At 37.9% G+C, this 24,177-nt stretch overlaps 1 protein-coding gene across 1 annotated transcript in view; it reads right to left on the reverse strand.

The window, feature by feature from the left end:
* Dok6 (docking protein 6) overlaps positions 1-24,177 on the reverse strand; it is a 407,151-nt gene that overhangs the window by 106,182 nt on the left and 276,792 nt on the right. The gene's annotated exons all lie outside the window — the stretch shown is intronic.

A 24,177-nucleotide genomic window follows, 5' to 3' on the forward strand; every position in this document is an offset into this window, starting at 1 on the left:
GCAAATTAGAGGAAACTAAAGGTGAAAATCCAAGTGTTCTCAAGTTTTTAAATGATTTCCAAACTGTGCATGAATAAATAAAAATGATTTAGATATGCTTAGTATGGAAGTCTGAATGCTGACAGTGGGGTTTCCCTGCTCTCAGAAACAGCTATGTTAGTATTCAGGCATATGTACTGACCTGCTGGGACCCTGACAGGATACACCCTCAGGGTTGCCACTAAGAGTACCACCTGTGCCTATTCATTATTTTCCTTTTAAAAAGGGTCCTGCCCACTTTACATTCTCTCTCTCTCTCTTTGTCTCTGTCTCTCTGTCTCTCTCTCTCTCTCTTCCTCCTTCTTCCTTGCCCTCTCCCTCTCTCTCCCTCTCTCCCTCTTTCCTTTTTTATGTTGCTAAGGTCCCCGGAGACTAATTTCTCCCTTCCCCTTTCCTCTTTTTATTATCTTTTTCCCTAATTATAAAAAACTCTGCTTAAATCCTGTCACATAGCGTCTTTCTCTTACCCACTGCTTTTCTTAAATTACAACAGCTACCATATGCTTTACCTTTTGGGCAAAAAACATGAGTGCTAATATCTATCATAATACCCTATTTTATTTTAACATAGATTCTTCCAATAGCAGGGGTGTAAATTTAGGCAAGATGCTCAACCTGCCTATCTCTGCTATGTTTACAAAATAGGAATACTAGAACCAGTCCATATGGTAAACAGTTTACAGTGTTGCCTAGCATACTCAGAGTGTTAAAAATTCTTACCTACTTTCATTATAAAGTTTAGAACTGATAATAATGAGAGTTTAGAGGTCATTGAATAAATATCCACTCTAGAGAAAGCCTGAGTTAATGTATTTTTTCAATATGTTTTTTATTTAAATTAGAAACATGCTTGCTTCACATGTCAATCCCAGCTCCCTCTCCCACCCCTCCTCTCTTTCGAGCAGGGAACTGATCCACACCCCCTGAATGTAGTGTCAGTGAGGAAACCTTGGCAATCTCTGGGGCCTTGGGTAGTAGATCAGTGTTTACCATGGAGTTAATTTATTTTTGTATGAAACAAACAATTACTGTTTTATGTTATAAATTAGAAAGAAGTATAATGATTCGCAGGCAAATGGATGACACTAGAAGAAACCATCCTGAGTGAGGTAACCCAGTCACAAAAAGAGAAACATGGCATGTACTCTCTCATATATGGATTTTAGACATAGATCTGGGGAATGCCAGCCTACAATCCTATGGCCAGAGAATCTGGGAAACAGAAACTTCATTTAGTGGCTGATCGAAGAAGAGGCAGACTCCCTTGGTTAAGTACTGAGCTGAACTCAAGAAAGCCAGTAACAGAGAGGAAGGACTGATGATCAAAGAGATTAAGACTGGGCTGGTTTAACCCCCAGAAACAGCTGACCAGACAAAGGTTAACTCTTGAATCCCAGGCATCAGCCTGGGAATCCAGCATGGGACTGATCAAGGCCCCCTGAATCTGGGTGTCAGTGAGGAGGCCTAGGGAATCTATTGAGCCTTGGACAGCAGATCAGTACCCACCCCAAGTATACACATGGACTTTGGACTCCCATAGAACAATGTGAGGTGCACTCTCACCCTGAACTCTTGGGGAAGGGTCTAGGCCCTGCCCTATATGAAATGACAGACTATGGACACCCCCATGGAGGGCCTCACCCTCCCTGGGGGAATGAGGGGATAACGGGGGGGGGTCGGGGGGAGGGCACGGGAGGAGGGGAGGGAAAGGGAGAGGGACCTGGAACTGACTTGTGAAGCAACCTTGTTTCTTATCTAAACTTAAACTGGAAAATAAAATAAAAAAAGAAAGAAGTATAATGCAGTTAATGCTATTGGTGACAACATATAATATTGAAATTCTTATTACATATTATAGCAGAAATCTCAAAATCTATGTTCATTTTCAATGATAATCTCTTGATAAGAAAGTCTTCACTGAAAATTATTAGACAATAGATTTGCTTATCAGTTTTGTTAATAAAGGCTAATTATAACATAAAATCTTACTTTAATTAGTAGTTTAGCCCAGTTTTAAGCATAACTGAAGACTATATCCATGTGATATTAATACTCTAATATGAAGAACTAGCTGAGTTCCATGCTGCTGGATTTAAGTTAATATCATTGAAAGATTTACAGGTTACAATGTCAAAATATTCATGAGACAAAAACTATTGGACAATTTGGATTCTTCCCTATGACTCTCCAAGGGGATTTTAGTAGCAAAGAAATGTCTCAAGAGAGTTCCAGCATTGCCCAGGCTGTGACTGTCATCCCTCCAGGCCCATCCAACCAGTACTTAGCTTCTGTGAAAGCGATCTTAATAAAATTCACATGGCGTGAAATGGAAAGTCTTGGGGAAAAATCGAGAGTTTTCACAAAGTGAAACAAATGAGCTATCTTTGTTGATGCAGGGGTGTTTGGAAAATGCAAAAGCCACCGAAAAACCATTGATAAGTCCTGAACACATCCTGTTTGAGATGGAGATTTTGTTCACTGTCAAGTGCAAAACAGTGCTTATTAGCCTCAGGAAATGAGATAATGAAGGCACAAATTGTTATTTCAGACTCAATCATTGAGATGTGAAGTGCTGATGCCTGTCCACTTCCTGAGACTTAATTCTGCCCAGTAGGAGACTCTAAATGCTTACAGAAGGGTTTCCCTAATTTTAGAAATAACTACCATTTACTTTCTTTGAGAAAGGAACAAGCATTTGAATGTATCATAAAAAGTAAAGAAACATTAAGTACAAGGAGCTTCTTCTGCACCGTGATGATATCAACCAAGGGGGAGGTTTAGATTCTTCACATGATACATTTAAGCTTATTGCTATTGTGAGTCAAGTTGACTTGAACAGTTTGTGAGTTCTTGCCTTCACATGTTCTGTCTGAAGAAGGATAAGAAACAGAAGTGTAGGGTTTTTCTTATCTGTTTGAACAGTGTTGTGGTAGCAAGCCAAAAATACAAAACAGGATAAGGAGGATGCAATAACTTAGATTGCCTTTGACTTGCTTTTCAAAGTAGGGCCCCAAGACAGCAATTCCTATACCATTGAAAAATTATTCATGGTCCTAATTTATAATCTGTACCTTAACAATATCCCACATGGTTCATACGAACATTATGAGACTCAACCTGCTTACCTAAACATACTTTTTTCCTAAAGCTTTGTCTTGCAAATCCCAGACAGAGGTACTCATTGCAACTGAACATCCTGGCTCCATGCCCACCAACTTGACATTAAAAATGTGTCCATTTATTTTGTGAAAAGGTGAAAACATGGATGTTGTATATTTGACCTAACTCCAAAGTTAAGATTTTGTTCATAATTAAAGATGAGGGTATTATCTCTCTTCACACTTAAGATATTTTTCTTATCTAAGTTAAAATTATTAATGTTTTAATTTATGTATATGGGTGTGTCTGTGTGCAAGTATTTTGCACAGAGGCCACAGAGTACAGAGGAGGGCACCAGCTCCCATGGAGATGGAATTACAGGTGGTAAAGAGATGCCTGACATAGGTGCTGGGAACCAAAGTTGGGACACCTTGGAGAAAGCAGATACTCTTAATTTCTGAGCTGTGTCTCCAGCTCCCTCTTTATCTAAACTAAGTTGTTGAAGGACCTCTTCAGGACTGAGGAAGAGTCTGGGACATTACAAAAATTCTAAGTTAGTAGTGTGGACACACTTGCTCCCAAGTTTGTTGTGTTTTATCTGGACATTGTTATGAAGGAAATTATGTCAGTCTAGGACTCTGGAGGTGACAGCATAAATTTGGACCTTTTCAGTTCATGGCCTGTCATATACATTTATCACATATTTTAAAGTTGGTCCTGCAAATGAGACACTGTTTTGTGATTGAGAATTAAAAGGAGAGAAAAATATATAATTATTTTTGAGGCCTCCCAAGTAGCAGAGGGAAGAAAATCTTTGACTAAGAAGTCCTACAATGTAGTTGGTTGTGTAAATACTAGGATGTGAAACCACAGAGCCCTGACCCGAGAACAGTTTTCAAATGTCAACTCTTCATCTGTAGAATGGGGCTGACAAGATTTTAACCCAGGTTTTAAAGGTCAAACTTATTTATTGGCTCATGAAATGACCTAGTGAAGATTCTAATGATCAGGACAAGGCTCATTTGGCATGCCTATGTTACCAAACCCTTCTCATTCATTCCACAGTAAAGACTGTCTTCAAGATGGTTCTTGGGATATTACTTCTGTTACAATAATAAGCTTTGGCCCTTGTTGGACTATGCAGGTGGATAACAATGATGTGACCTGGGTGGTAGGCAATTTTGATGCTGAAGGTGTTAAAATCTCAATGACTGTTGGCATGGGGGCTCTTCAGGGAAACCTTGAATGTTTAGGCTCAAGTTCATTGTCTTTATTGTTTGAAAACACTTCAAAGGTGCTCCTGTCATGGCAGAGAGAATTGTGCCCTATTCTAGAAGTCTGTGCTCTGTCCCATCATCTCTTCACTCATTGACTTTAATGTGTGTTGCACGGTAATCAACCACATTGTGTAGAACAGCTTTGTCTTCTGAGTGTCATAGAAAATCATGATGCTGAGAGTTACCTTGGTCATAATACCATTTGAGATATTTAGTACATGCAAGGTTGTCAGAGTATTGAAACATGATCAGAATCTGAAAGTTTCAGACTTCCCTGATTGGATATATTTTAGATTCTATTTCCTATGGAAATCTCTGAGAATTTCTCTATCTTTATGCCATCTCAGTCCCTACTTCTATCATGACTCAAAATTACAACCTCTGGACTCATTTCTGTTATGTCCTGATAAATATGTAGTATCAAGAGTGTGTGAGACCATGTGTGTTCACAGGAACTTACATTCTAAATAACACACTTCTATTCCTCATTTCTATAGTTGGATTCCAGGAGAGAACTAGCCTTAACAGACTTCTTGAAGAAAAACATACATCACCAAACTATAGCCAGTGTTATCTTCTCCTTATCTCCAAGTCAAAAAAGTAGCTTTTTATGAAGTAGAGATTTAGAAATATCAATCATTCTCCCAAATGACAAGTGAAAGAGGGACACAATTGGTGAATGTGGGAGACAGAAACATGAGAATGAGACAGAGTAGTAGGAGCGTGCCTATAAGATACAATGATATGTGCATAGGAAATCACCATAATTAAACTCATTATTTTGTAAAATAATAAAATTTAGTTTTTTTGTAAAACTTCATTTATTGTAAAACTAATGAAAAAGAGACAAATATAGATAAACTTTCAGTGTTTTTGAAGAGGAAGAAAAGGAAAATATGCAGTTGGGTGGTAAGGAGATATGGATGATATGGGAGGAATTAAAGGATTAAGAAGATGATAAACTATATTGAATGAAAAATAATAAAAATAAAAATTGATAAAGTTCTGGGTTCATTTCCCATCACCACTTAAGTTATTATGGTAACCTAACTCGGTAAACTTAGCATTTGTGTGGAATAATATTCTGGATAAAATTTTGATTTATTTTCTACCAAGTTGTCATCGGTGAAATAGAACCAAAGCAAATTCCCTAACACTGTCGTATTTCTCTTTAGAATTTAAAATTAATATTCAACAATAGACAGTAATGAACCCCTAAAAACTAGTTTTTTTCAGAGCAAATTAAACCAATTGACACTTTTTATTCTATTCATGATTTAATCTTTATTATCACTTCACAATATTGGTATTTTACTTCTTTACTATGAAGTACTTTCTACTCTGGTGAGTCAAACTTAGAAATGATAGAAAGTCTAGAAACAGATCGAATGCATTTCAGTCAAGAAACTGACCAAATAGAATCCCAGATAGTGAAGGGAATCTGAGATTTTCCATGAATTCTACTAGATAATTGTCATTAAAAAGAAAAAAAAAACCTCATGTGAATCTATGTCTCCATCTACAATCATTTAACTTCCCAATTTTAAATAAAATGATGATAATAGTACAACATAAAGAACATGACAGAATCGGAACTCAGAGACGGGAAGTAATTTCATGTCAAAATGTGATAGATTGATGAATCTACTCTGTGTTTATTATGTATATATGTGATGTATGTGCATACTCCTGTGAAGGTATGTTGACCTGTGCATGTGTGAGGAGGCTACATATTGATACTGGTGTCATGTTCTGTCACTGTACACCCTATTGCTTTGAGTCATAATTTTCACTGAGCCTGGAACTATGCTAGCGTCTCTTGTGGGTCCATGTGGGGTCACACTTGACTTTTTATGTGGGTGCTAAGATTCTAATTCTAGTCCTACTGATTGCACAGCAATCACTATTACCCATAGAGCCATCTCTCTAGCCTTGAAAATTTTTATTTTAAAAAGAAATAAATTATAAGATATAAGAAAACGAAACTAGAAGTAGTAGTGGAGCTAACAGCACCATTAGTTTCTCACCTATAAAAAGAATGATGCCACAGTATTTTAAGGTGATTTTACTGTATGTTTTGACCATTGAGATACTACACACAACTCTACTCTTAGGAGTACCTATAATGCAACTGTTATTAAGTGAATATTATTTTACTACTACTAAAGATATATTTCTAAAATATATTGCTAAAAGATAAAAGAGAATGAAAATATTATGTACAGTGGGCTAATGTTTCTGTAATATGTGACACAAAATTTCAGTAGCTTGGAAGAATTAGAGATTTATTGTACAACATTGTACCTGTAGCAATCTTGAAACATGCTAAGAGTGGAATTTGGGAGACAGCATGCAAAAGGTCCTGGGTTCAGACCTCCACATCTCAAAAAAACAAAATCAGAAAGGTTGGTAAATGATCTTACCACAAAAGTAATTATGTGAGATGATACATACTAATTAGCTAGCTTTGGTCATTCCATGGTGTGTGTATGGTGAAACATCATTCTTGTACTTTGTACTTATCATGGTTCTTTTTGATTTCTTAAAAGTGTGAATGCAAAGAATTTATGAGCATTTCTGTCCCAACCTCATATGTCTGAAATAGCTTCAATTTGACTTAGCTGTAAAACATACTTATGAACTCACAGTAGCATAGTTGTCCTCACAAGATTGGTCAGTCAATACTCTAGTATGGATAGGAGTCTCATGAGGCACTACTCCAGTTGAGGAGCTACTGGCAATTGTTGGCCACTGTGGGAGGAATAGTCAGTTCTCGCTAGTGGTGTGACCCATAGTACATTGCATTTGCTCGAGTGGAAGGCCCAGCTCTACATCCATGTGCATTTGGGCAGCACTGATAACCCTTGATGGGTTATACAAAAAAAAGATGTAAAAGACTTGAATTTTATAGGACCATGTGTAAACAAGGGAAGTCTGGGAAGAAGTAAGTAAAAGGGAATGGGCAGAAATAATTTAAATACTCTGTATTCTTCTATGAAATTGCTACAGACTATATGTTTAAAAATAAGACAACTGTCTAAACAAACAGATCTAGAGACATTGCTCAGCATTTAAGATAACACATGCTCTATCACTGGAGTTTGGATACTAGCACTTACATTATCACAAAGGTTTGCAATTCAGCTTTAAGGAAGCCAACAACCCCTTCTGGTCTACTACCCATAGGCATGTGTGCGTGCACCCACACACAAATCTAGACAATAAATAACTCTACAAAACCATATGCAATTCAGTTTCAAAGAGTACCATGTCTACTTCCTTTTCTAAGAAAGTTATTTTGTAAAGACTTTATTGCTATCATTATACAATCTTACAAGTACACAGGTAAGATAATTCTTTCTATGAATTTGGCCAGAAAATACTTTTCTTTACTTGTTGCCCATATTTCTTTCTAATTCTTCTACCATGTTGTTCCTGTTCTCTACATCTGCTTAAGTGTTTGGAAAAAGCTAAGTATATTTTACTCTAATGTTATGACCACAACAGAGGCTCTTGGTGCTATTAGAAAATCATAGAAAGAATGAAAATAAAATGACACTCTTAGGTGCTGAGCCTTTTTGATGGTTATAACATAACGAGTTCTATAGACTTCAGTTTCCATTCAAAAGAATCCACCTTGCTTGAAGGTCCATGTTCTATCAAATGTATACTTTGAAATCCAAGGCCCAATGCAACATGTTCAATTTTGCTACTTTAAGTTCATCACCACAGAGCCCCTGTGGATAAGGTGTGTGAGTGCTCTTAGAAGTCTATAAAGCATTTCTTCCTCTTAGCACTGAAGAATGTGTCTAGTCTTGGTGCATCTTGTTATGTTGTATTCATTTAATACCCCTGGGAGGGCTACTCTTTTCTGAAGGGAAATGAAGGAACAGTGGAAGTGGGCAAGAGAGGATGTTGTGGGGGTCTGAGAGGAGTGGAGGGAGAGGAGGCTGTGGTCAGAATGCATTGTATGAGAGAGGAATATATATATATATGTATATATATACATATATGTAATTATAAACTAGACAAAAGGAGAAAGCACTTGTAAATTTCCAGTGACAATAAAGTTTCTAAAAAGTGAATAAATATTAGCTAGGCATTGGTGGCACATGCCTTTAATCCCAGCACTCGGAAGGCAGAGGCAGGTGGGTCTCTGTGAGTTCAAGGCCACCCTGGTCTCCAGAGCGAGTTCCAGGACAGTCTTCAAACCTACAGAGAAAACCTGTCTTGAAAAACCAAAAAAGAGTGAATAAATTCCAGCTGTGAAGCCCTGACGGAAGAGGGAGATCATTTTGCTGACAAGAAAACATGGAAGAGGCAGCAAGCATGCCGGCTTTCTGAGTAAGGTTTACGACTTGCGGCCCTGTGTGGAGAATAAGGGGTTAACTGAAAATGCTCTAGTGAGGCAGAGGCACAAGGTCCGATCTGTGGTTTGGAACATTTTCCCTGTCTAAAGATTTGAGAGAGAAGTTGTGGAGAATGGGATGTGGGCAAAGGAGACAACACGCAGTAGTCCAGACTGCAGTGCCCAACCACATTCGAAACAAATAAACAGGAAAGCATGTAAAGTGACTTCATACATCATAGGGAATAACACGAGTACAACTCACAAGGAAATGTTTTATAGACTTGTGGGGTTTAAACCATTTTCTTGTAACTTAAAGACAGAGACCAACAATAAATATGAATCATTTGTGCCAAATGTATTTGTGTGCTAGAATTCTTTCTGTTCTGGTCATCTGCACTTAAGATGAGGGAGTTTGAATTAGTAGGTTAAGATCAATTGTGTGGGTGAGATTCATGCTTGGCAAGAAAGCAAGGGTACAGCGTGGGGTGAGAGACAGGGAGTAATAACTATACAAGAGGCTAAGGAACAGAAAGACAAATGAGAAAGGCCACTGAGTCAAATGGTATTAAAAAATCAATGAGAAGTAGGGAGAAAGTGATTATTCAACAACGAGGATCTTAGCTATATTCCTTAGTACCAGAAAGGTCACGGGAGCCAGAGCGAAGGGAATAAAGGTCAAACACAGTAGAAAAGACAAAATCAAATTTAAACCTATGATTTATTCTCAAAATCCCATCCTTTCAGAATATTTATGCTTCTCTTTCATTGTGTATCCTGTCCACAGGTCTGGCTGAGTGTACTTACTGCATTCTCATGAACACCTAAGCCGGGCTACTGAGACAATTGAATTTTGTCTGCCGGATGATTTAAGGAAAAGGAACTGGTGTTCCACAATAGATACTGAGTGGGGAAGGTAGACATCACAAGGGGAAGCCTTTGTGGGTACATGGCCTTTTGTCGAGCTCGTAACCTTCCATTCCAATTCGTCTGGCCATCATATTTTGCTTTCTGTTTATGTAGTTTATAAGATACTTTACTTCCAGTTCACCTTATCTCTGTGACTGGACTAAAATATATTTCTTTCATGTTTCCAGGTATACTTTGGGTATGAATTAAGTACATTTGGATAACTGAATACTGCTGATAAGAATAAGTGAATCTCTTCTCAAGCTCAGAATTATTAACAGAAATATAACCTTATTTTTCTAGAGTGAGCAATTGAAGACTTTAGAAGGGGGACAATGACAACTTTGGTTTCACCAACCAACAGAGGCTCATGGAGATATTGGTGATGTGGCAGGCATGGAAATTGCTAAGGGCAGATGATGCTAGTAACGTTCTTTAGTCTTGTGGTAAGAAGTGTGTGAGGTATCTCAAACAACTGGATGACACCTAGATCCCTTGCAGACCTCCTTTTGGATTGGTAAACCAAGAATGGGGAGAACATAAAATAGTGGGTGTTCGCTTTGCTGTCTGGATCCAGAATTTGGAGCTTACAGTGCAGTGAAGGCAGATTGTAAGTGAACTCTAACTGGAGCCTTTTCTTCTGTTTTCAACCCTGTGCCAACTGTTGTAAAGAAGAGAATAAAAATGATAAAGGAAAATTGTTTTGAGATTTACTCTTTTACCCTTGAGACTTAATGGGAATTCAGGTGGTATACATTTTTATCTTATTTTTCTTAATGGTCAATGCCCTTGGCTGTGTATTGTAAATACCTATCAGGGATAGAAGCAATCTTGATGAAAGATATTCCTTCAGCTTTTCTGGCTGTTAAAGCTCCATGAAATGTTCATTTTAATCTTCTCTATGAACAAAAGAGTCAGCTGCTAAGTAATATCTATAGGACTTCATTTTTCTCATGGAATATAAAGATGCATTATAGAATCATAATTATACAAAGTCTTACATCTCTCTGCTTTTACGGCTTTTAAATGCTAGAGGTGTAAATTTATTTTACATTTATATAATACACAACTATATTTTTACAAATCAGGATTGATTCAACAATTCAATTTCCAGTTATTATTTATGCCACTATTTTTATCAGATTTCCCAATAAATTGAAGAGGAAAAAGAATTAGTGGTGCAAAAAGAGAAACTTAGCCAGTCCTTTGTGTTTCTTTTTAATTGACATATGATAAAGGGGTAGTAACAGTTTTGCAAGGAGGCTTAACTTGTTTGCTATACTAGGTTAAACAAAGCAGTAATAAGCCTAATGATGGAATTAAAGTGATGCCTTTGGGAGGTTTGTAGCATCTCAAGAGAGAATGACAAGAAACTGAGAGATTGGGTTGAGCATTTAATGTCCTGGGAAAGTCATCTACACTCCAAGTCTAAACTCTGCTGCACACACTTCAGAGAATTGCCTGAGGCTTAAAAGTAAACATGCAGTGAACACTGCCAAGAACGATGGCAGCATGCTTATGGGATGTGGCTGCACAAGAGCTTCGTATCATATGGGAAGAGACAATCTTCTCCATGGTAATGGTTTTTTTCCCCAAAATTTCCTTTTAGAAAAGGTGTGTGTGTGTGTGTGTGTGTGTGTGTGTGTGCGCGCGCGTGTGTGTGTACGTGTGTGTTCATGTGTATATATGGCCATGTATTTGTGTGGAGGTATCATTGTATACCTGTGTATATGAATGTAGGAATCAGAAGAAAGTCTTGCCATTACTCATTAGGTACTTTCAACTTCTGTTTGTGACAGAATGTCTTAATGACCTGAGATTTTGCTAAGTAGACTACACAAGATGGTCAGCAGCTTCCAAAGATGCACCTGTCTCTGCCTTCCAGTCTATTACTGGGATTATAAGTGGGGACCACCCATCCCAGATTCACATGTGGGTCCCAGCAATCCCTTTGGGAGATAAAACATTTCCTGGAGATATGGTGATATATTATTTATGATTTAATAAAGTTTACCTGGGGATCAAAATGCAAATCCAGCCACACTAGTTAGACATTGAAGCTGTGCAGTGATGACACACAACTTTAATCCCAGGACTCAGGAAACAGAGGCAGATGGATCTCTGTGAGTCCAAGACCACCCTGGGGTACATGAGAATGAATCAGTCTAAAAGAGTTCATGACTTTAATCCCAGAGGTATATAAGGAAGAAGTAAAGGGTCTCATGTGAGATTTAGTTTCCAGTCATGGAAGACAGGACTTCCATTTCAAACTTGGTAGAGGTAAGAGCTAGTGGTTTGACTGCTTTGCTTCTCTGATCTTCAGCTTGAACACTAGTATTCGTCTCTGGGTTTTTCCTATTCATGCTATAGGGGAGATGCAACACACACATCTTCTCAACCAAGTATCCTACTATATATACAGATATCACCAAAGTTCAACTTGGTAAATCAACAAATTTGGGGCAGGGGCAGTATTTACAGGAATATAGGTGAGCAGTTGCTTTCAGAAGCAGACATGACTCAAATAGAACTGACTCACTAAAACCCACCTCAGAGTAGGTGACAGTTCATAAAAGTTGGAAACCTAGAAAATATTTCACAGCCTACAGGCAGCTCAATAGGTTGGAGAGTGTCCTTTTCAGGTACCTCAGTTGATCCAAGCCCTTGTGTGGAACTAGCTTGTCTGTGTTCTATTTCTTCCAGGCATCTGGTCTGGTCTCAAGAGTCTTCCTTGGAGCTTAACTCCTCTGTGAACACTGTTCTATCTGTCCCCCTGAACTAGGGTTCAAGAACAGCTTCTCTTGTTCCCAGTTCTTTCGATAGCATCCGTGGTCCTCTAGTCTCTGCTGTTTGTGGGGATCCCAGATGGAGATGTCCAAATCTTCTAATGGCTTTGATAAACTAGCCCATCATGGACTAATTACCCTCATACTTTCTCACATTATGTAACCTGTGATGTTATGTAGAGATGCATAGTTTTATTACTTAACTAACTGTATCCACATATGTTGGGCCAATCCCATCCATACTCCATGTCTCACAGCCTCACAAACCAGGTTGCAACAGGCTCTTTCATTGCTTGCTTAAGTCTTCCACGATTCTAGAAATTCAAGCACCGAACATTTCCTGATAGCCCCAGTGTATTGCACTGGGCCATGGTTAATGCCTTCATCTGTATATGGGATCACAGATCCAAACCCCTCCCCCTCCTGCACCTTTTCTATTAAAGTTCCTGCAGAGTAGCTTCTGCTGCTTTTACCATGCTATCCTCCCCCTCACTAACTCTTCCTATGTGTTCCAAATTCTTGGATCCCAGGAAGTGCGTCTGAGCATAGATATAACATGTACTATCTTTTCATTCCGGCCTCTAAGTCTTAAGAAGCAGCAAGGCAAAACCTCCATCTTATCTTCTTGTATAGCTACTATTTGCCCTTCAATAACATGGAGGATTCTAGCTCCCTTTCCTGTTGTAATTTCTCCTTTCCATAAACAAATTCCTGCTTGACCACTATTTTGTCCTCAGACTCATTTCTAGAACCAAGAGAGGTCAGGCAACCTATGCTGCTGTTTTCTGACAATCTCAATCCTTGTTCTCTGATCTCAAGAACTGTACATTTTTTCTGGACCCTTCACTGTTTTAGGGCATCTCCAGATTCACTTAGTGGGCTCCATTCTTTGAAAAGACATGCCACCCCATAACACATAGATGAATACTGCAATCCTGGGATTCCTTTCACACACTCCTGATCCTGACTGTTCAGTCTTAGTTGCACATTTCACTACCCATAGTGAAATACGTAACCACTGAAAGACTGCCATAGCACAATGACACACGAACATACAATGAGGGGGCTCTGACTGGCCTGAGTATGGCAAACATGGCTCTGGAAAGCCTTGCCCTTCTCCTCCTTCTGCTCTGCCTTGCTAAAAACCACTGGATTACCTTCATAAAGCAATGCCTCAAGGCCTTTTCCCTTATTTGGTCACTTCCTCTTTCTGAGGCTACTACCAAGATCTGCCAATCTAAGTACTGAAGTCCAGCAATCAAAAGTCACCTTTGGCTAACACAATTAACAGTTCCAATTAAAATTAAATACGGCATCCTAACACAGGGTTTTCCCTTTTACCTTCAAAAACCACTGTTTACCTATGGGCCATGACTGTTACTTCTCTATCCAGAAGCAGTCCTTTGCACCCCTCCAGGACAAATACCTCTCTCTCCCCTCTCTCACTCCTTTTCCTTTGTTCCCCCTCCCTTATTCCCTTCCCTTTATCTTCGTCTATCCTCTGTCTTTGTCCCTTATCCCTGCCTCTTGTCCCTCTGGGGCAAATAAATCTTTTGCTGAGAACTTGGTCTTAGGGTGTCCTAAACTGATGTAAATTCTTTTATACATCATACAGCTCTATCGGAATTTCTTCCATGGATGCTTTTCCCTCCGTCTTCTCAGCATCAGTTGCATTCCTTGCTACCCATAACCATGATCATGCATTCACTCCTCCCTGACTCATCTTTGGTTCTGTTGTATCCTTGTTCAGGTGCCAATTATGTTGTGTGACAAAACTTTCCCTGAAGAGGTACAGCACACACATCTACTCACCCCCAGGTAGGGTTCACATGGCAGATTACGAAGTACAGATACCACCAACGTAAAACTAGGTGAACTGAAGGTTACTTACAGGAGAAGAAATGACTCACAGAGATACATCATCAAAACCCACCCCAGCATGGATGATGCTCGCAAAAGGTAGGAACCTGGAGCATACTGCTCAGTTCAAAGGCAGCTCAACAGGTTGAAGAGTGTCCTTTTCTACTAAATGCTCTAAACCTCCTCCAGGCAGCTTGGCTGGCTTCTTCTTCTTCCAGGTCTAGTCTCATAGTTTTCTTTGCAACTTTTGCCTTCAGAGAATCTTTGCAACTTTCCTCTCTGAGAAGAACTCTTAGTCTTTATTGCTTTCTCTGGCAAGGAGGGGCTTAGTGAATCTGGTCAGGTTGAGGGACTTCCTGAAGGTATTTTGAGATGCAGGATGGAACGTTTCAACCTAGGAGGAAACTATTACATAACAAACCAAACTCAAGTTTTCAAGGCAGTTACCCATTTGGCTGAGCCACATCTAACCCCATTCCTTTCTCAGTCCTTAGCAAGACATAACTTTGTGAATCCTTGGCTATATCAATGTCGTTGGATTTTCCATGTTTGGGAATAGCTTCTGTTTTGAGACTATGACTCACAATGCTTCTAATAGAACCAGTCACAGTGTATGCTCCATTAAATTAGCTTTTTTGCTTTTCTGAGAATTTGTCTGTGAAAAATTATTTCCCTGAAAGAGAGACAGACATCTTTCTACAAAAGAAGCCTCTCTAGGGCTCTATCAACACAGACAACATTTGAGAAGAGAGAAGAAAACACTGGTATTTTACCAGATGATGGAAAGGTCATTTTTCAGCTTATTTCTACTGTCCATGATTGTATAGCTCTAGTAATGTTTCCTTTTTCAAAATTCATTTTTTTCTTCTGGGGCCTGTGCTCTCTCTCCCCCTGCAGCAAGTTTCATTATATTTAGAGCGGCCGAGCATGCAGAAGATGTAGTTAGAATTTCAGGCCAAAAAGCCCACCCTTATTCCTATTGTCAGCTTTCTACATGTTTAATAGAAGTACAGTATACAAATATTTATAGCTGATTGGGATCAGAGGAACCAGAAAGGCTTAGGTTCTGCCTTTGGATTTGTGTAGCTTTATGCATTTTTCCTCTGGGGGTACTCTTTCAAACACATCGATTTTCTTTGGCACAAAGGGTAAGACAACACTTTTTTTTTAGTGAATACACTTTCTTTGAGGTTCCAATGGTATTGAAGGGCTAAATTTGAACCAGTTTTACGAGTGAATAGAATGGTGATCTGTATCTCCTCAAGTTCTTATGATGTTATTAATGCTTTGGGTATTGGGTGCTTATTAGCAAAGTGCTTAAATGAACACACAGGAAATTGGGTTAAACTTCACAGACATTATGAATTTTTCTATTAATGCAAATACTAGCTAAAGGAAATAATGCAATAGTTTACTGTTTAAATCTTGTAGTTTGTCATTTCATCATTGTGGATTCTGTTATCATAGTCAAAGGCTTTTTTATTCTGGGTTCAGTTGATAATGGCTATGTGACCCTGAATGTTTGGCTTGCTCTTTATCTTGAAATTTGTTCTCATTGTCTTGTATCTCTAACACTGTGACCAGGGAAGCAGACTTCTGCAGGTCCAGATTTCTTGACTTCTGATTTGACCAAAGAGAGACTCGTGTGTCAAAGAGAGTGAAAAGTGAGATGCTTTCTGACATCCTTTTACTTCCTGTCTCAGTACTGTGTTTGGACAGTATGCCACCCTCCAAAGATCCAAGTCATCTGTGGATTTTGGTTTCCTTATACCTTTGACCTTGTTTGGGAAGAAGAGGCATGTAAATGTCCCTCTACTGCTGCTCGGTGGTGTTTATTCATCTTAAGCAATTTCTTAATCATGCTCACACCTCTTGAAATGGTCTCTACATTGGGTTCTTCTTAGCTAATCTCTCCAAGTAAAGTATTTCATCATTATGAATCTGAACACAATTTATAACAATTGACTTAGACTTTGAAAGTCTTAGTTTGCTTCTTTATAAAATAGGAAAACAGTAGCTGTCCAGAGTCTACATTAAAGGGCTATACTGAGGGTGGTAGGAATAATCTAATAGTAGCTGGCATGTGTAAACAAAAAACCTGCTTTGAAGCTGACATTTATACACAACACCTCATGAAGGAACACAATAAACATATTGTTTTAGAAACATATTTAATTTTTTGAGATAATAGTATAATTACATCAGTTCCTCTATTCCCTTTCTTCTTTCCAATCCCTATCTGTATCTCCCTTGCTCTTTCAAATTCATGGTCTATTTTTCTCTAATTATTGTTACATGTTTATGTTTGGTCCTATATTCACGTGACACTTGTTGCTTGTGTGCTTTGAGGGCTGACCATTAAGTATTTGGTATTCGACAACCAGCTGGTGTGCTCTTTCTTGGATAGGAACATTTCTTCCCCCTCTCGGGTTTAATTGCCTGTAGTTCTTTGTCTATGGTTGAGGCCTTGAGAACTTTCCCCTTCAACATTAGTGTGTTTATTAGTGTCATTCTTTTTTAGGTGTTTCATGTTCAGGGAGTCATGTAGTGAGATTTTACAGTATTTTCAGCTCCTCTTCTGCAATGATCCCTAAGCCTTTGGTGTAAGGGTTGTGTTATATCAGTTGGGACTGGGCTCCACAACTCTGTATATTGATTGGTTGTAGTTTTCTGTAATGGTCTCCAATTGTTGCAAAGAAAACTTTCTTATCTGTGGATATAAGAGCAAATACTAAGAATGTTGTTAGGGAATATGCTGTTTTAGTAAAGTAGCAGTTGTAGACTTTCTTCCAAGATTTATGATTTCACTAGTCCCAGTACTGGAACCTTAGCAGTATGTCTTTGAAGATCCTCTCATTAAAGGTGGCATTTCTCCTTATCTTTTGACTTTGTGTCAGCCTGTGTTTTGGCCAATGGAAGACAGGGAATAGGCCAGGATTGGAAAACTGTATTTCATTTAGACACACTTGCTGCTTTGGAATCCCCTAGCAGTTAATAAAAGTATCAGCTGCTATTTTCCTATTTTTAGAAAACTGAAACTTAACAAAGTTATCAAAGTCTAGGTGGTTCCCTGGTCCATGAGACACTCCAGTCACAGCCATGTTGCATCAGCCATCAGAAAAGCACTGGGTGTCTCATTCACTCTCCAGTCCCAGTCCCAGCTGCTGACTACCAAAGATTGATGTGCAGAAACTGTTCTGGCTTTCCTCTGCTGTTGAAAAACCTAGAGACTTGTGAGAGGAAGTGGCTGATATTCAAGCCATTACATTTTAGGGTGAATGCTGACCAGCAAAAGGTAACTGTTGGAGTCATTCTTTACAAATAAAAAGAAGCTAAATATTTTAGGTATATTATAGAGATGAAAGGCTATGCATTGTCACCTCGTTGTCAGTGTCATTATGATAGGAAGAGAGTGACTCAGTGGTGTACTTTCTGGAGATACTGCCACAGCTGAGGAAACTGGGATGAGCCCCTTTAGAAGATGAGCAGGAAGAAAATTTCTAATATTAGTTTCCAAAAGCCTGTTGGGCATGCATATCAAGGAATGATTCTTGAGTGTCGCATAATAGAATTAGAAAGTAAAAAAATATGTATAAAGGAGCAACAAAACAGGAATTAGATGGCAGAAACAAATGTTTCCTGTGTTACAGTATTTTAACAACAAATATGTATTTTGACCCTGATAATTCTAAATATTTATTGGATACGATGCTGCTCTTTTGCTACCAAGTTATCCTCTTAAGAATGACACAACCTAGTGAACTCGAGTAATAGCTCAGTCAGTAAAGTATTTGCTGTGTAAGTGTAAAGACATGATTCAGTTCAAGGAACCTATGTAAAGCTGGGTGTGGTAGTTGCTTTTGTAATTGCAGATGCAGAACTGGGGAGATCAAGACAGACTGATCTCTGGGGCTTATTGCCTGGCTAAACTAGCTTAATCAAAGTTTCAGGTCTCAGTGAGAGACTCTGGCTCAGAAAGCAAGGTGCATGGTGTAGGGGCTAGCATGGTGCCTGAGAAGGAAAACAATGATACCTGATGTTGTCTTATGGCTTCCAGAAGCACCAGTGCATAAAGGTACATACATGAGCCCATGCGAGAACTTACACACCTGTAGACTCACACACACACACACACACACACACACACACACACACACACACACACACTCAAGAGGGGGGGGTTGTATTTCCAGCATATCGGGGGCCTTAGCTTAGACTGTTTAAGCTTACTTAGAATATGTCCAAGTCAAGAGTTAAGCCTTGTATCTTGATCGAAAGTTATGCTTAGAAGACTCAAGCACTAGGATCATAAATGTTATTCAGATGTTTTTCTGTCCTGATCTATAACTACCTAAGGATAATGGGCTCATTGATTTTTCTTAAGAGGTCTCCAGACTCCTTAGGTTGGAGAATTCAGGATCTGCATAGTTTTGGCTGGATGTTTAGTAAATTAGAAATGTATTTATGGCTTACAAGGGAACATCTAGGCTAGTGTTAACTCAGAGAGGTTTCAAAGGGACAGGGCTTTGGAGGGGAGAGCATTGTAATAGTCTCTAGAATTTGCTCATTAATGTCCTTCTCGTTTTAGATCAAAGGAAAAAAGTGAGTCAGTAGGTTTATGCTTAATGCTGACATCTTTCCTTCTAATAAGGACCTATTAGAGTGTTTGAAGGCACTCATTTGAAGAAAAAAGAGAATATCTTACTGTGGTAATTCCCTTTTGTTTTCAGCATTGGTGACATCATTTTCTTGCATGAAGAATGTATTAAGAATATCAAAGCTTCTTCAACTATGATGAAAAGTGGCATGTAGTCCCAAACATTTTACTTCATTTTATTAAATGGAATGAATATTATAGTTCCATTTGAAATAATTCCATGTCATTTTTTGAGGGAGGTTTCAATTTCTTAAGTTAATACAAAATTCAAAATCCCTATCTATGTACATGCCTTTGATGGATTCTTGTAGTCCAAACATTACATGAATTAGCTCTCTTTGACCAGCCAAATGTTTTACTGAATATGCAGAATGTGGCATTTCACACTAACCCAAACACACTTTCCATGATCTTTTAGCTTGACTCTCTTAAAGAGAGTCCCACTTCCATCACTTATTTATATAAACTTTAGATTATCATTTGTGGCTGGAGGGAAAATAAGACTTTGTTTTTTTGGTTTCTCTATTTTCTGTTCTCATCAATAAATGTATGAAATACATACTTTAAGTAAATTCCTAATAATGCTACTACTGCATTTTTAAAATTCCTTCCAAGGGAGATGGTTTAGGCAAGAACAAATATGATTAGCATTTTTTGATGGCTGACTAGTGTCAGGATACAGAGAAGAAACTACTTATTACAGTTCAAGAATTCACCTGAAGGTGTATTGTGTAGAACACCAAAATGCAGCAGAAGACAAAAAACTTACTCTTTACTTTAGAACAAACACATGGTGTTTCCCACTTTTTTCATTATATTCTTATATTTCATTGGTGACATTATGAGTATACTTTAAATTCTTATCAGATCTATAGGTGACCTTGACACTTCTGCTGAGTTGATCATCAATTATCCACTGAAAGAAGAAGTATGTCAGAATAAGGAAATTTCATTAATTAAATATTTGATTGGGGTATGATCTTCAAGTAATCAAGCAAATATTTATTGAGACCCTGATATATACTAGGAATATACTAGCTTGCTCATGGAAAGAGAACAATTCTCAGTAGTGATTCTGTAACACTTGTAGATCTCTTGTTGAGAGCATGGGAAGGACTGTCTAATGTAGAGATTTGTAAATCATGGGAAATTTAGGTCATGCCCTTCTATCTACTCTGAGAAGCATAATTTTAAAGTTTATATGCTTCCATGCTACTAGTTAATATAATGAATATTAAGAATAAAATGGTAAAGTGAAACCTCCACCTCCAAATATATCTTGAAACATGCTGTATATAAGACAGTATTCATTCATTCATTCATTCATATGAGATTTATTGACCTTGAATAAACTATATGCATCTGAGGCTGGCCTTGAACTCCTGTTCTTCCTGCCTCAACTTCATGATTGTTAATTTTACAGGCATGCACCATCACACCAGGCTAAAGGGAATTTTCTAAGTATAAACAAAATATATCTTCCTTTCTGGTTATATTCAATTATTTCTATAGGACCTTAGAGTCCACACCTGATTAAATTTGTAATAAACTATCCTTACAGGATTTAAAAAATTTTTATTTCATTGTTTTTTAAAGAATCATGGCTGTAAAATTAGCATGCAAATTGTACTAAAACAACAAACAGCAAGAAAGCCCCCAAATACAGAAATCAATTAGTTCTTTGTCTAGCATCAAGTGCAAACAGAGAATTTAGAGACTATGTTAATGGACTGATCAAGAATAATATCCATATATATATGTGTATATATATATATATATATATATAAGCAATGGTTGAGGGTATGGGATTTTTTCTGAATGTTTCTCAGAATTTCTGTCAGTGTTGAGATTCTGTGTCATCAGTAAATGGAATGTAAAAGATCTGCATTCTGAATTATAATTTTCTGTCTGTCAACTAGCAAATCTAACAATTTCTCCCTTGTCTGGACAATCACATACAGTATTAGCATACAAAGTCAGAAGTGATCTGCCAATACCATGACTAGACCACAATTCATCATTTTGTGATAATGGCTTTCCAAGTCACCACTTAATTGCAATCATTTGTGAGAATTTCTCAGTATATCTTGGTTAACTTGAATAACTGTGAGAAATGATGACAGTGATGGCAATGATGCTAGCTACTTCTATCACTACTCAAAGTAATAATTGTGTTGTTCAATATTATTAAGATCTAGGTAGTGGATGTTGTAATTTTAAAAAGGCGGTTAAAGAGAGAAAGACACTATGTGACAGAGTTCAAGCAGAGGCTTTTTTTTTTTAATCGGAGGAAAAGGATCATAAGAAGTGGAAAGGGGAGGGGGGGATAAAACTCTGAGGACAGGAGCAATGGGAGAGAGAGAAGGGGCAGGAACAGATAGACAAAGGGAGAGAAAAGAAGGATGGGAGGTGGGCAGGGCCATTTTACATAGCGAATAGGCACAGGTGGTGCTTTTAGTGGCTGCAGCTGAGACATTTCCTGTCAGAAGCCCAAGGGCAGGCCAGTACAAATTCCTAAATAATAACAGTGAATGAAGTTGGAGCATGAAAGTTGGTTTTTTTTGTAATTCTCATTTGCTCATTGTTATAGTAGTTTCCCATTTGTCAATGAAATTCTCAATCATTATGTATTGAAACCATATTTATCTTGTAGTCAGCATATGATAAGTGTGTTATTTGGTGATTTAGATATTTTTCATTATTCTCTATCTTTTTAGATTTGCTTCAGATTGCTCATCAAGCTTTGTTCTGTTTTTTTTTTTTAATATGCCTGTGGTAGACATTTTATATTAAAAAGAGAAAGTAAGTTCTGAGAGACATGTTTAGAATTCAGAGTCTTGTTCTGAGACACTTCATGTCCATCTTCTCTCTGAGCTCCTGCCTCTCTAAGCGTTGCATGTTGAGTCAGAACTACAGACAGAATGATCTAAGGGATGAAGAAAATTTCAGCAAATTATAGTAGCAAGATATTTACTGTAACTTTAATATTTTGAGAAATAAAGGAACATGAATCAGGTTAAATTCTTAGCAATTAAAAACCAATGAATTTTGAAAACATAGGACTAATTTATGTATATATACGCTGAGGTCACAGAGACTTACGAGTTAAGCACCAGCATTCTCAGATTTCCTCAGTAGAAAAAGGGGCAAAACTAATTTTAGATAATAGATGCTGTGATATAAAGAAATTTTCTGCATGAGGCAATTTCAAAAGGGTTTGGTAATGTGCTGGCAACAGTATGGGATCTGAGGTTGGCTTCATTATTATAGATTTCTGCACATATGGGTAAGAGGATATAAGTAACGATTATAGATAAAAGCAATAACTTTGACTGATATGTGCTTAATATAATTGTCAAGTATAAGCAATGCCAATATAAATGATAATAGTAAATATAATGATTAATAATTGTTATTTGTTTAAAATTGATGTTATTATAATTATGCATAGACAGGTTATGAAAAATATGATTATAACTGTAACATTTGAGGAAACCAAAAGTTAGTATTTGGCTTAATAAAGAATATCAGGCAATAAAGCATATATTTGAACTTCACCAATTCAGGTTGTATTTGCTAAGTTGTATTTCATGCTAATATTTAAATAGTGTTTTGTTTTTGAAAATTAGTGCTAATGTACACCTAGATGCCCATCAATGGTAGAACAGATGGAGAAAATGCAGTACATTTATACAACAGAGTATTACTCAGCAGAAAAAAACAATGAAACCTTGAAATTCACAGGCAAATGGACCTAATTGGAAGAAACCATCCTGAGTGAGGTAACCCCGTCACAGAAAGGCAAACATGGTATGTACTCACTCATATATGGATATGAGACATAGAGCAAAGGACTACCAGCATACAATCCACACCAACAGAGAAACTAGGAAATAAGGAGGACCGTAAGAGAAAAATACGTGGTCCCCCAAAGAAGGGGATCTGGAAGAGAACTTGTGAGCAAATTGGGAGCACTGTGTGGGGGAGGGGTGGTAGGGAGGTAGGAAAAAAAAGGGAAGAAGAAGATGGGGTGGGGGAGTGGGAGTGGGAAGGAGAATAAGAGGGATCAGGAAGACTGAGTTGGGGGAGGAATAGAGGAGAGCAAGGAATGGGATACCTTAAGTGAGGGAGTCAGTATAGGTTTAAAGAGAAATCTGGCTCTAGGGAAATGCTCAGAGATCCACAAAGATAACCCCATCTAAGAATCTAAGCAGTAATGGAGATGATGCCTTTGATGCTCTTCTCCTATAAAGAGATTGATGACTACTTTAATTGCCATCCTAGAGCCTTCATTCAGTAACTGATGGAAGCAGAAGCAGGCACCCACAGCTAAGCACTGAGCCATACTCCTAGAATCCAGTTGTAGAGAGGGAGGAAGGATGAGCAAAGGGTCAAGACCATGCTGGAGAAACCTACATAAATAGCTGACCTGACCTAGTGAGAGTACAGGGACCCCAGTTGTAAACCTGGGGAACCAGCATTGGACCGAACCAAACCTTCTGAATGTGGGTGCTAGTTAGAAGGCCTGAGCAGTCTATGTGACCTCCAACAGTGAACCAGTATTTATCCCTAGTGCACAAATGGGCTTTGGTAGCCCATTCCCTGTGGAAGGATATTATTTCAACCCAGATACACGGAGGTGGGCCTAGGCCCTTCCCCAAATGATGTGACAGACTTTGACGATCCCCCATAGAATGTTTCATTATCCTTGAGGAGTGGGTTGGTTGGGGGTTTAGTTGGGGGCATGGGAGGAATGGAGGGAGAGAGGATAGGGAATTGATATGTAAAATGATTGTTCCTAAATAAAAAAATTCCAAAAAAAGTTTTAATATGAAATATAGTATCTTTATCCTTTATATACTTTAAATAGCATAGACATTTATAACTTATAAAACCTTTTTACATTTTTTAAATTTGCAAACATGTACCTATGTCAATATTTACATATATAACTTTATTATATTTTTATCCCTTTGTTTATAAAATTTTAGTTATTAAAATTGAGAGGATTTGTGTCAATAAAATATAATAATATATAAAGCCATTGTTTTGCAGTACTAATAATTTAGGTTTTATTACAATTATGGATATATGTTCTAGCCTTCTTAGTTGATATTTAAATTATTTTTTCTAGGATTTAATGTTGTCTTTGGCTCCATCAAAAAATCAGAGGCAAAGAGAGGCCCAGTAGATTGGAGAGGA

Source organism: Mesocricetus auratus, unplaced genomic scaffold, assembly GCF_017639785.1.
Source record: "Mesocricetus auratus isolate SY011 unplaced genomic scaffold, BCM_Maur_2.0 Super-Scaffold_100015, whole genome shotgun sequence".
Taxonomy (NCBI): Eukaryota; Metazoa; Chordata; class Mammalia; order Rodentia; family Cricetidae; genus Mesocricetus; species Mesocricetus auratus.